This window comes from Muntiacus reevesi, chromosome 2 (assembly GCF_963930625.1).
Source record: "Muntiacus reevesi chromosome 2, mMunRee1.1, whole genome shotgun sequence".
Taxonomy (NCBI): domain Eukaryota; kingdom Metazoa; phylum Chordata; class Mammalia; order Artiodactyla; family Cervidae; genus Muntiacus; species Muntiacus reevesi.
Window position 1 is genome coordinate 117,694,012 of NC_089250.1, and position 9,509 is coordinate 117,703,520.

Consider the following 9,509-nt stretch of genomic DNA (forward strand, 5'->3'; position numbering starts at 1 on the left):
TAATAAAAATAATAAATCATATGCTAAAAGTTGAAAAGTTGTATGAAAAATAGAACACCATAGGGAGTACTGAGAGATGTACATGGGGATGTAAGCCTTATCTTCAATTAAGATGGTCACAGCAGGCATCTTTGGGAAGATAAAATCTGAGCAAATACTAGAAGGAAATGAGAGAACTAATCATTTAGATACTGAGGAAGAGAGTTCCAGAAAGAGGGAATGTAAGTGCAAAGATCCTAAGGCCTGAACAAGCCTGACATATTTAAGACACAGCAAGAAATATATTCATGTGGCTGTCAGATATTCAATAGGAGGGGAAAGTAGAAGTAAAGTCAGAGGAGGATGAGGGCTGCAAATGGTTCAGGATTACCATAAAGACTTTGCCATGTATTCTGAGCAAGGCAGGAAAATATTGAAAGAATTTGAATGGGGGTATGACTTTATTTGACTTTCTTTGTACAAGGATCACTCCAGCTGCTGTGTAAAGAGTAGATCATGCAGTCATTATACTGGAAGCATGAGGCCAGTGTGAACATAACTGCAGAAATTCAGGCTACGGATCAGGTTCACTTGGGTGGGGACGATTGCAGGAAAGGTGGTCTGACCTTGTCAGATGCTGAATACATTCTGAATGTATATCCAGAAAGATTTCCTGACACTTTGGATGTAGAGTATAAAAGAAAGATCACAGTCAAGGAAGATTTCCAGGTGTGGGCTTGAGCAACTTGTAGGAAATTATTGTCAGTTAATGAGATGGAGAAGTCTTCAGGTGAAGTAAGTTTGAAAAAGGAGGGTTGGTTTCAAATATTCTGCTTCAGTTCAGTTCAGTTCAGTCACTCAGTCATGTCCAACTCTTTGTGACCCTATGGACTGCAGCATGGCAGGCTTCCCTGTCCATCACCAACTCCCAGAGCTGACTCAAACTCATGTCCATCTAGTTGGTGATGCCATCCAACTATCTCATACTCTGTCATACCCTTCTCCTCCTGCCTTCAATCTTGCCCAGCATCAGGGTATTTTCAAATGAGTCAGTTCTTTGCATCAGGTGCCAAAGAATTGGAGCTTCAACTTCAGCATCATTCCTTCCATTGAATATTCAGGTGTGGTTTTCTTTAGGAATGACTGATTTGATCGCCTTGTTGTTCAAGGGACTCTCAAGAGTCTTCTCCAACACCACAGTTCAATAGCATCCATTCTTCAGGGCTCAGCTTTCTTTATAGTCCAACTCTCACATCTATACATGACTACTGGAAAAACCATAGCTTTGACTAGACAGTCCTTGGTCAGCAAAGTAATGTCTCTGCTTTTTTTTTTTTTTTTTTCAAAGTCATGGCAACTTTATCGTCAGTGTGGCAAGGGCCGGGGGAGGGGCCTCAGTCATGATAGAGGCACAGGAGGCAGCCGCGGAGGGTGCCCATGGAGCGGTCCCAGAGCGCCTGGTGCCGGAAGCCATACAGGGAGTGGACCGAAGCCGAATACTGATTCAGGAAGAGCCGCACATCATTCAACGGCCGGTGGTCGGAGCAGCAGGGTTCCACGAACTTCTCCACGAGGTCTACAAACAGGTCTCTGACATCCTTATTGTGGGTCAGCGTGGCGGCCACGTTCACCGGCCCCCGGGACAGGTTCTTGAAGTTGGCTTCCATCTCCGAAAAGACACCAAGCTTCCCCCGGAGGGCAGTGCACACCAGGCCCTTGTGCAGGTCTAGACGGTCCTTGTCAGCCACAAGCACCTTGAGCTCCTTCAAGTCCTGGAGAAACTCCTTGTCTAAGTCCACGTCCATGTCATCCACCTGGGAGTCGACGGCTCCGAGGGTCCAGTTCTGGATCATGAGCTCAGCACAGAAGGCAAAGTCCCTAGAGCTCAGATAGTGCAGTTTTTTCCTCCCTGTCTCAAAGCGATTGTTGGCAAAGAAGACGATGGTGCATAGTCCCTGGCCAGCCGGTCGGACAGGAGGAAGTGCTGCTGGATGTTATCCACCAGGGAGCCCCGCATTTCCTCCACCACCTTGAAGACGCGCTTCAAGTTGTCAAACTGTCTCCGGCAGCTCTTGAGGGTGATGCCTGTTTTGGAGCTGATATCATCCAGGTCTTTCTTAGTGCCCTTGGACAGTTTTTTGCCCAGCACCTCCCGCACGAAGGCCTCGTCAAAGGCATAATACCTCCCGATGAGCAGCGCCTGTCGAGAGGGCGGGATCTGGAAAATGAGCTGGTGAAGCAGCTTGGGCGGCGCGTGGAGCGGGCGCCCGAGCCTGTGGAAAGTCCGGTAGTGGTCCACGCTGTCGCTCTGCAGCACCGCTGCTGTGGCGCGGGTCTGCTCCAGAATTCCCGAGCGCGCCCTCAGGGCCACCGCGGCGCTCACCGAATAACCGTCCAGCCAAAGGCGATACACGTCCTCGTCGATGAGGGTCGTATTCCCCACGAAGATGTCCAGCTCGCTGGTCTTGGCGACACCCGAAGCCGGGCGCTACCGCAGCGCCAGCGAGCACTGCCCAGGCCCGGCGCCGTCTCTGCTTTTTAATATGCTGTCTAGGTTGGTCATAGTTCTTCTTCCAAGGAGCAAGCATCTTTTAATTTCATGGCTGCAGTCACCATCTGCAGTGATTTTGGAGCCCAATAAAATAATAAGGTGCTTCTTAGGCATGTTGAATTTGAGATGTCTATTAAATTTTCAGTTTGGAAAGTTCAGGTTCGGATTTCAAGAGAAAGTCTAGATGAGGGGAAGGACAATAGATCTGGAATTTAACAGCATATGGATGTTATATAAACTCTGTGAATTAATGAAATAGTCAAAGAGAGATGTCCATTATAAAGAAGAGAACTAATCCCTGGGAAACTTGAACATCTGGAATTTGTGTAAAGGATGAAGGATGTGAGCAAAGGAGAGAGAAAAACAACAAAACAGTAGGCTGTATCCCAGAAGTCAAACAAGATACTACCTGTATTTTGTATTTTAATGGGAAATTTGAGGAGGTAGACATTGGATTTAGCAACATTAGTTTCGTTGGTTATGTTGTAGACAACAGATTCAGTGAAGTTAAATAAACATGAGACAAATAGGAGTAGGAGAAAGAGAGAAAGGGAGATGAGAAACGAGCACCTTAAATGGACAACTGTTTGCAGATACAGGTAGGCTAAAGTTGAAGATTAAGTATGAAAGTTACTTGAAGTTAGTGTGTTCTCTACCTGAATTCAAATCATGGCTCTATTACTCATGTATTAACTTTGGAACCTTGGAAACATTAACTCACTTAGTCAAGCCTGTTTTCTCATCTGGAAAATACAGTACCTACTTCACTGATATTCTGGAAAAACTAATTGAAGTAATATATGTGAACCCCTTCCCTGGTGGTTCAGATGGTAAAGAGTCTTCTGCAATGCAGGAGGTGAGGATTCAATCCCTAGGTCAGGAAGATCCCCTGAAGAAGGGAATGGCTACTCACTCCAGTATTCTTGCCTGAGGATTCAACTGACAGAGTCTGGCAGGCTACAGTCCACAGGGTCGCAAAGAGTTGGACACAACTGAAGTGTTTGAGTATGTAATCTTTAACATGAATAGCTTTTGAAACATTCTAATGTAAAGAGAAACACAGAAGTGGGAGTTGTGGGAAATAAGATTACACAGTTTTAAATATAATCCTGGTTCTTCCTGCTACAAATATATATATACACAAAATAGTGTGCAAACATCTCACAAGTATTACTCAAGATAGGAATAAAAATACCCATGGTGCACATATTCAGTTAACTGTTACAACTGATTTCCGTTTTAAGACTTGAATAGAACAGCCATTTTGATGTCCCTGGAAACATCGTTAAACATGATTCACCTGTATAACCATTTAGATCAAAGAACATAGTTCTTTGGAGAGTGCTTTTAGAAGCACAGGGCTTAGAACTCTATCCACTACTAAACTGTCAAATGATTCATACTGTCATTGAACCATCACTTCTTAAAATAAGTATATGTTGTGGTTGCCTAGAAACCATTTTTCTGCACCTACCTTTGAACTCATATTTCTGATCCAGAATTCCATGTGAGGGTTAAATATCAATTATTTCCATGAGATGAGGGAATCTAAAATACCAGTAAGGAGACCAACGAACACTACCACAGAGCTGTTCCTCTGACCCAAGCAATACGGAAGACTTCTTAAGGTTAATTTAAAAATTAAGCTAAAAAATCTATTTTGCTTTATTTGAAAGCCAGATTTTACTACATTTTATTTCCTGTCCCAGCCCACAGCATTCTGCCATTTGCAACAACAAAGATGAACCTGGAGGACCTCAAGCTAACTGAAATGAACCAGACACAGAAAGAAAGAAAAATACTACATGATCTCACTTATAGAGGGAATGGAAAAAAAGTCAAATTCACAGAAGCAGAGAGAGAAGGAAGTACCGGTGATTACCAGGGGTGGAGAGGTAGGGAAATGGGAAGATGTTGGACAACGGGTACAAAGTTACAGTTACGTAGGAAGAAGTTCTAAGATTTACTCACAGCATAAAGTCTATCTGGAACACAGCAGTGAAGTGTAGAGAAAGGAAGGTGTCAAAACACAAAGATCAGTAAATTCACTTCCAAAAACTTTGGAAATTCTGCATGGACAATTGGTATCCATTGGTTTTACAATTATAAACCAGGTCCATAAAAGGAAATCCAATTATAATTGTACAATCTTCCCCCCCACTTATCTGAGATTTCACTTTTCTGTTTCAGTTACCCAGAGCCAACTGTGGTCAAAAATATGAAATGGGAAATTCCACAAATAATTCCTAAGTTTTAAATTGCACATTCTGTATGTGACATCTCTTTCCAGTCCACTCTGTCCTGCAGGGACAGGAATCAGTCCTTTGTGCAGTATATTTTACCCACTAGTCACTTTAGCAGCTGTCATGGTTATTAGAGCAATTGTGGTGTTATTGCCACAGTACTTGTGTTCAAGTCACCCTGATTTTTCTAACAATCACCCCAAAGCACAAGAGTCGTGATGCTGGGGATTCGGATATGCCAAAGAGAAGCCATGAGTACGACGGCCAGCTGCGAAGGTGAAAGTCCTCAATAACGAAGGGAAAAAAATTGCATGCTGAAGTTGCTAAGATCTATGGTAAGAAAAAATCTTCCATCTGTGAAATTGTGAAGAAGGGAAAAGAAAACCATGCTCACTTTGCTGTCGCACCTCAAACTGCAAAAGTTACAGCCACTGTGCATGATAAGTGCTTAGTTAAGATGAAAAAGGCATGAAAGTGATACATAAGATATTTCAAGAGAGAGAAAGTACATACTCAGATGAATTTTATTACAGTCTATTTTTGTAAGTGTTCTATTTTATTATTAGCTATTGTTCTTAATCTCTTACTGGGGCCTAATACATAAATTAAACTTTATCATAGATATGTATATAAAAGAAAAATATAGTATACATAGGATTGATAGCTATCTGGAGTTTTAAGCATCCACTAGGGATCTTGAAAGTTATCCCCCCAAGGATAAAGGATACTGTAAATACTATGCTATTTGAACACACTTGTTAAAATAGTCCAGGGGAGAAATATTTTACTGAAAGTCTTAGGTCAGTGAAGAAGGACTTGTCATAAATATAAATCACTTTTAAAATATTAATTTGTATTCCTTCCAAATTTCTCAATGTGCAATACTTATACAAATGGTTGTTCAGTCATGTGGTTAGTTGCTGTGATTTAAAATTCCAAAATACTAAATTGCCATTTTTTTTCAGGAGATAGACACAAGCATTTTAAATACAGAGTTGCTTTAACCTCTATAATTATTTAATTAGGAATTAGGTAATTACTAATGGATAATTATATAAAACTCAGATATTTTCTCAGGTCCATTTATCCTCAAATGTATTCTATGACTATTTCCTCTTCTCATTTGCAAAAAAGTCTAAGCAATCTAACATAACATCCATGCCCTCCTCAGATTGATCTTAGCCAACCTTTCTTTGTTTATAAAGTATAATTTTATTTATATAAAATTCTAGGAAGTGTGGACTAATCTACAGTAACAGAAAGTAGATCAATGATTATCTGGTGATTAAATGGGAGGAGAGAAACAGAATGAAGAGATTATAAAAAGTCATGCGGAAAATTTGGGGATCCAGCCAACCTTTCTTGCCTCATCACTTTCCCCTCCCTCTTGCCCTTTTTCTACTTTTTGCTTCAGCAACACCCCACACAGATTTCTGACTCACCTCCATTCCCACGGACTCCCAGGCCCGGATCTCCTGTGCCCCGTCTCTGCCTGTAGACATGCCATCACCCTAAAGCCTGAGTTCTTAATCTTATCAGTCCAGGGGTGTCTTTTCACATGCCTGTAACCCTATACACACAAAAAGGTATTCTTCTTTTTAGGGGTTCTTGATGTTCTCTTTTTACCACACTGCACCTACTTCTTCCTTACAGGGGGCTTCCCAGGTAGCTCGGGGCAAAGAATCCACCTGCCAATCCAGGAGACAGGGATTCAACCCCAAGTCAGTTAGAGCCCCTGGGCAAGGAAATGGCAACCCACACCAGTATTCTTGCCTGGGAAATCCCAAGGACAGAGGAGCCTGGTGGGCTAGTCCCCAGGGTAGCGAAAGAGTCAGATACAACTTAGTTAGTGACTAAACAACAACCACCTCCTTATAGTATTTTGTAAGGATCTCCCAAAAATGCTATCGAATTAATTACTATTATTTGCCAAACTGGAGATCTAAACAGAACTTTGTACTAAACTCCAAAGAGTAAAGACAAACAAGCAAAACCAAATAATTTGAAGAATAAAATTAAAGTTTGCTTGCTTGGACTGAAAGATTTGTCTTTCTGGATAGGCCAGAAAAAAATGAGAGATATTTTGTTTTATTTCCATTCTAAATTTAAAAACAGATGTTGCTAAGGATACAAAAATGAAGGAGCCCATGATTGCTGAAAAGATCTTGAGTGTTATGCCCATAGTATCTCGAAAACCTAACCACTGGATTATATAGAGGGTTCAATACTTCCCCTAGCTTGGTAACAGGGGTCTGCACCCAGATTAAGATATACCAGCATCCCTAAAGTCTTACTTGTGTTCCTGAATTCTTGCTATGAATATTCCCAAAGTAACCACTATTTTGATTTTCCATCATCCTAGGCTGATTTTGTCTGTTTACATACTTAATAAAATGGAAGTTTACAGAACACATTTTTTTGTGTGTCTGACTTCTTTTCCTAAATATAAAAGCATGATTTCAACCATGCTATTGTACATTGTAGCCATTGTGTTCACTGTAGAATAATACTCCATGTATAAATCTACCACAGTTTATTTTCCTTTCTTTTGATGATGGACATGTGAATTGTTCTCGAGTGTAAATGGGGCTGTGGTAAATATTCCTGAACCTGTCTCTTGGTGCATATACTTACATATGTATACAGGTTAGATACTCAGGAGTAGAAACGATGGGTTTTGGGCTATGTCCCCCATGCATTTAGCTTCAGTAGACAATGTTGGTTTTCCAAAGGAGTTGTACAATTCACACACTCAATGTCAGTGTGTAAGAGCTCCCACTGCCTCATACCCTGGCAAGCATTTGCAGTTAGCTGTCCTTTTTTGCACTTCTAGGAGAGTATTTGGAAGCGGTATCAGTCGTCTTCTTCAAGACAATCTCAGGAGAGGTCATTTGGGTTCTGAAACAGTTGATAGAAGACTGATTCTATGGGCAAAGGAAGCTCAGTAAAATTCGAAAGATCAAAGTTTTTAGCTTGATGAGAATATACCCCCAAATAGTCATCTTCCCAATTTCCAAGGTCCTACTACTTCATAATAGCTGCCCAAACTTAAAAAAATAAAAAGACCTTCCAATGTTGTGAATTAATTTACATCATAATCCAGCCACTCACAGGCTTAATCTTCCAGTTTATTTTTCCGAAACTTCAATCCTGTGACCAACAGAGACAGAGATTCTTTCTAGTTTATTACCCAAAATGTAAGGTGAGAACTTAAAGCCGTAGGCTCAAAATGTTCTTTCTTCACATTTTTCAGCAACTTAGAAACAAGCAAATGAGCCCACAGTCCCAATACTCCATTTCCATAAAATACTCTATGGAATTAAGTATTTGGTAACCTAAATCTTTCAGTTCAGTTCAGTTCAGTCGCTCAGTCATGTCCAACTCTTTGCAACCCCATGGACTGCAGCATGCCAGGCTTCCCTGTCCATCACCAACTCCCAGAGTTGACTCAAACTCATGTCCTCTGAGTCGGTGATGCCATCCAACCACCTCATCCTCTGTCATCCCCTTCTCCTCCTGCCCTCAATCTTGCCCAGCAACAGGGTCTTTTCTAATGAGTCAGTTCTTCCCATCAGGTGACCAAAGTACTGGAGTTTCAGCTTCATCATCAGTCCTTCCAATGAATATTCAGGACTGATTTCCTTTAGGATAGACTGGTTGGTTCTCCTTGCAGTCCAGGGGACTCTCAAGAGTCTTCTCCAACACCACAGTTCAAAAGGATCAATTCTTCAGTGCTCAACTTTTTTTATAGTCCAACTCTCATATCCATACGTGACTACTGAAAAAACCACAGCTTTGACTAGATGAATTTTGTTGTCAAAGTAATGTCTCTGCTTTTTAATATGCTGTCTAGGTTAGTAATAGCTTTTCTTCCAAGGAGCAAGCGTCTTTTAATTTCCTGACTGCAGTCACATCAACAGTGATTTTGGAGCTGAAGAAAATAAAGTCTGTCACTGTTTCCATTGTTTCCCCATCTATTTGCCATGAAGTTATGGGACTGGATGCCATGATTTTTGTTTTTTGAATGTTGAGTTTTAAGTCAGCTTTTTCATTCTCCTCTTTCACCTTCATCAAGAGGCTATTTAGTTCCTCTTCACTTTCTACCATTAGGGTGGTATCATCTGCATATCTGTGACTGTTGGTATTTCTCCCAGAAATCTTGATTTCAGCTTGTGCTTCATCCAGTCCAGCATTTTGCATAAGGTACTCTGCATATAAGTTAAATAAGCAGAGTAACAATACACAGCCTTGATATATTCCTTTCCCAGTTTTGAACCAGTCCATTGTGCCATGTCTGGTTCTAGCTGTTGCTTCTTATCCTGCACACAAGATTTCTCAGGAGATATGAAAGGTGTTCTGATATTATCATCTCTTTAAGAATTTTCCAGTTTGTTGTGATCCACACAGCAAAAGGCTTCAGTGTAGTTAATGAAGCAAAAGTAGATGCTTGTATGCAATTCCCTTGCTTTTTCTATGACCCAATGGATGTTGGCAATTAATTTCTTGTTTCTCTGCCTTTTATAAATCCAGCCTGTACATAGAGAAGATCCCAGTTCACATACTGTTGAAGCCTAGTTTGAAGGATTTTGAACATTAACTTTCTAGCATGTGAAATAAATGCAATTGTATAGTAGTTTGAACATTCTTTGTCATTGTCTTCCCTTGGGATTGGAATGAAAACTGATCTTTTCCAGTTCTGTGGCCACTGCTGAGTTTTTCAAACTTACTGACATATT

General features: G+C 41.0%; 1 pseudogene; it reads right to left on the reverse strand.

Moving 5' to 3' along the window:
* Positions 1–1,357: 1,357 nt before the first annotated feature.
* LOC136157236 (acidic fibroblast growth factor intracellular-binding protein-like) lies at positions 1,358–6,275 on the reverse strand (annotated as a pseudogene).
* Positions 6,276–9,509: the final 3,234 nt, after the last annotated feature.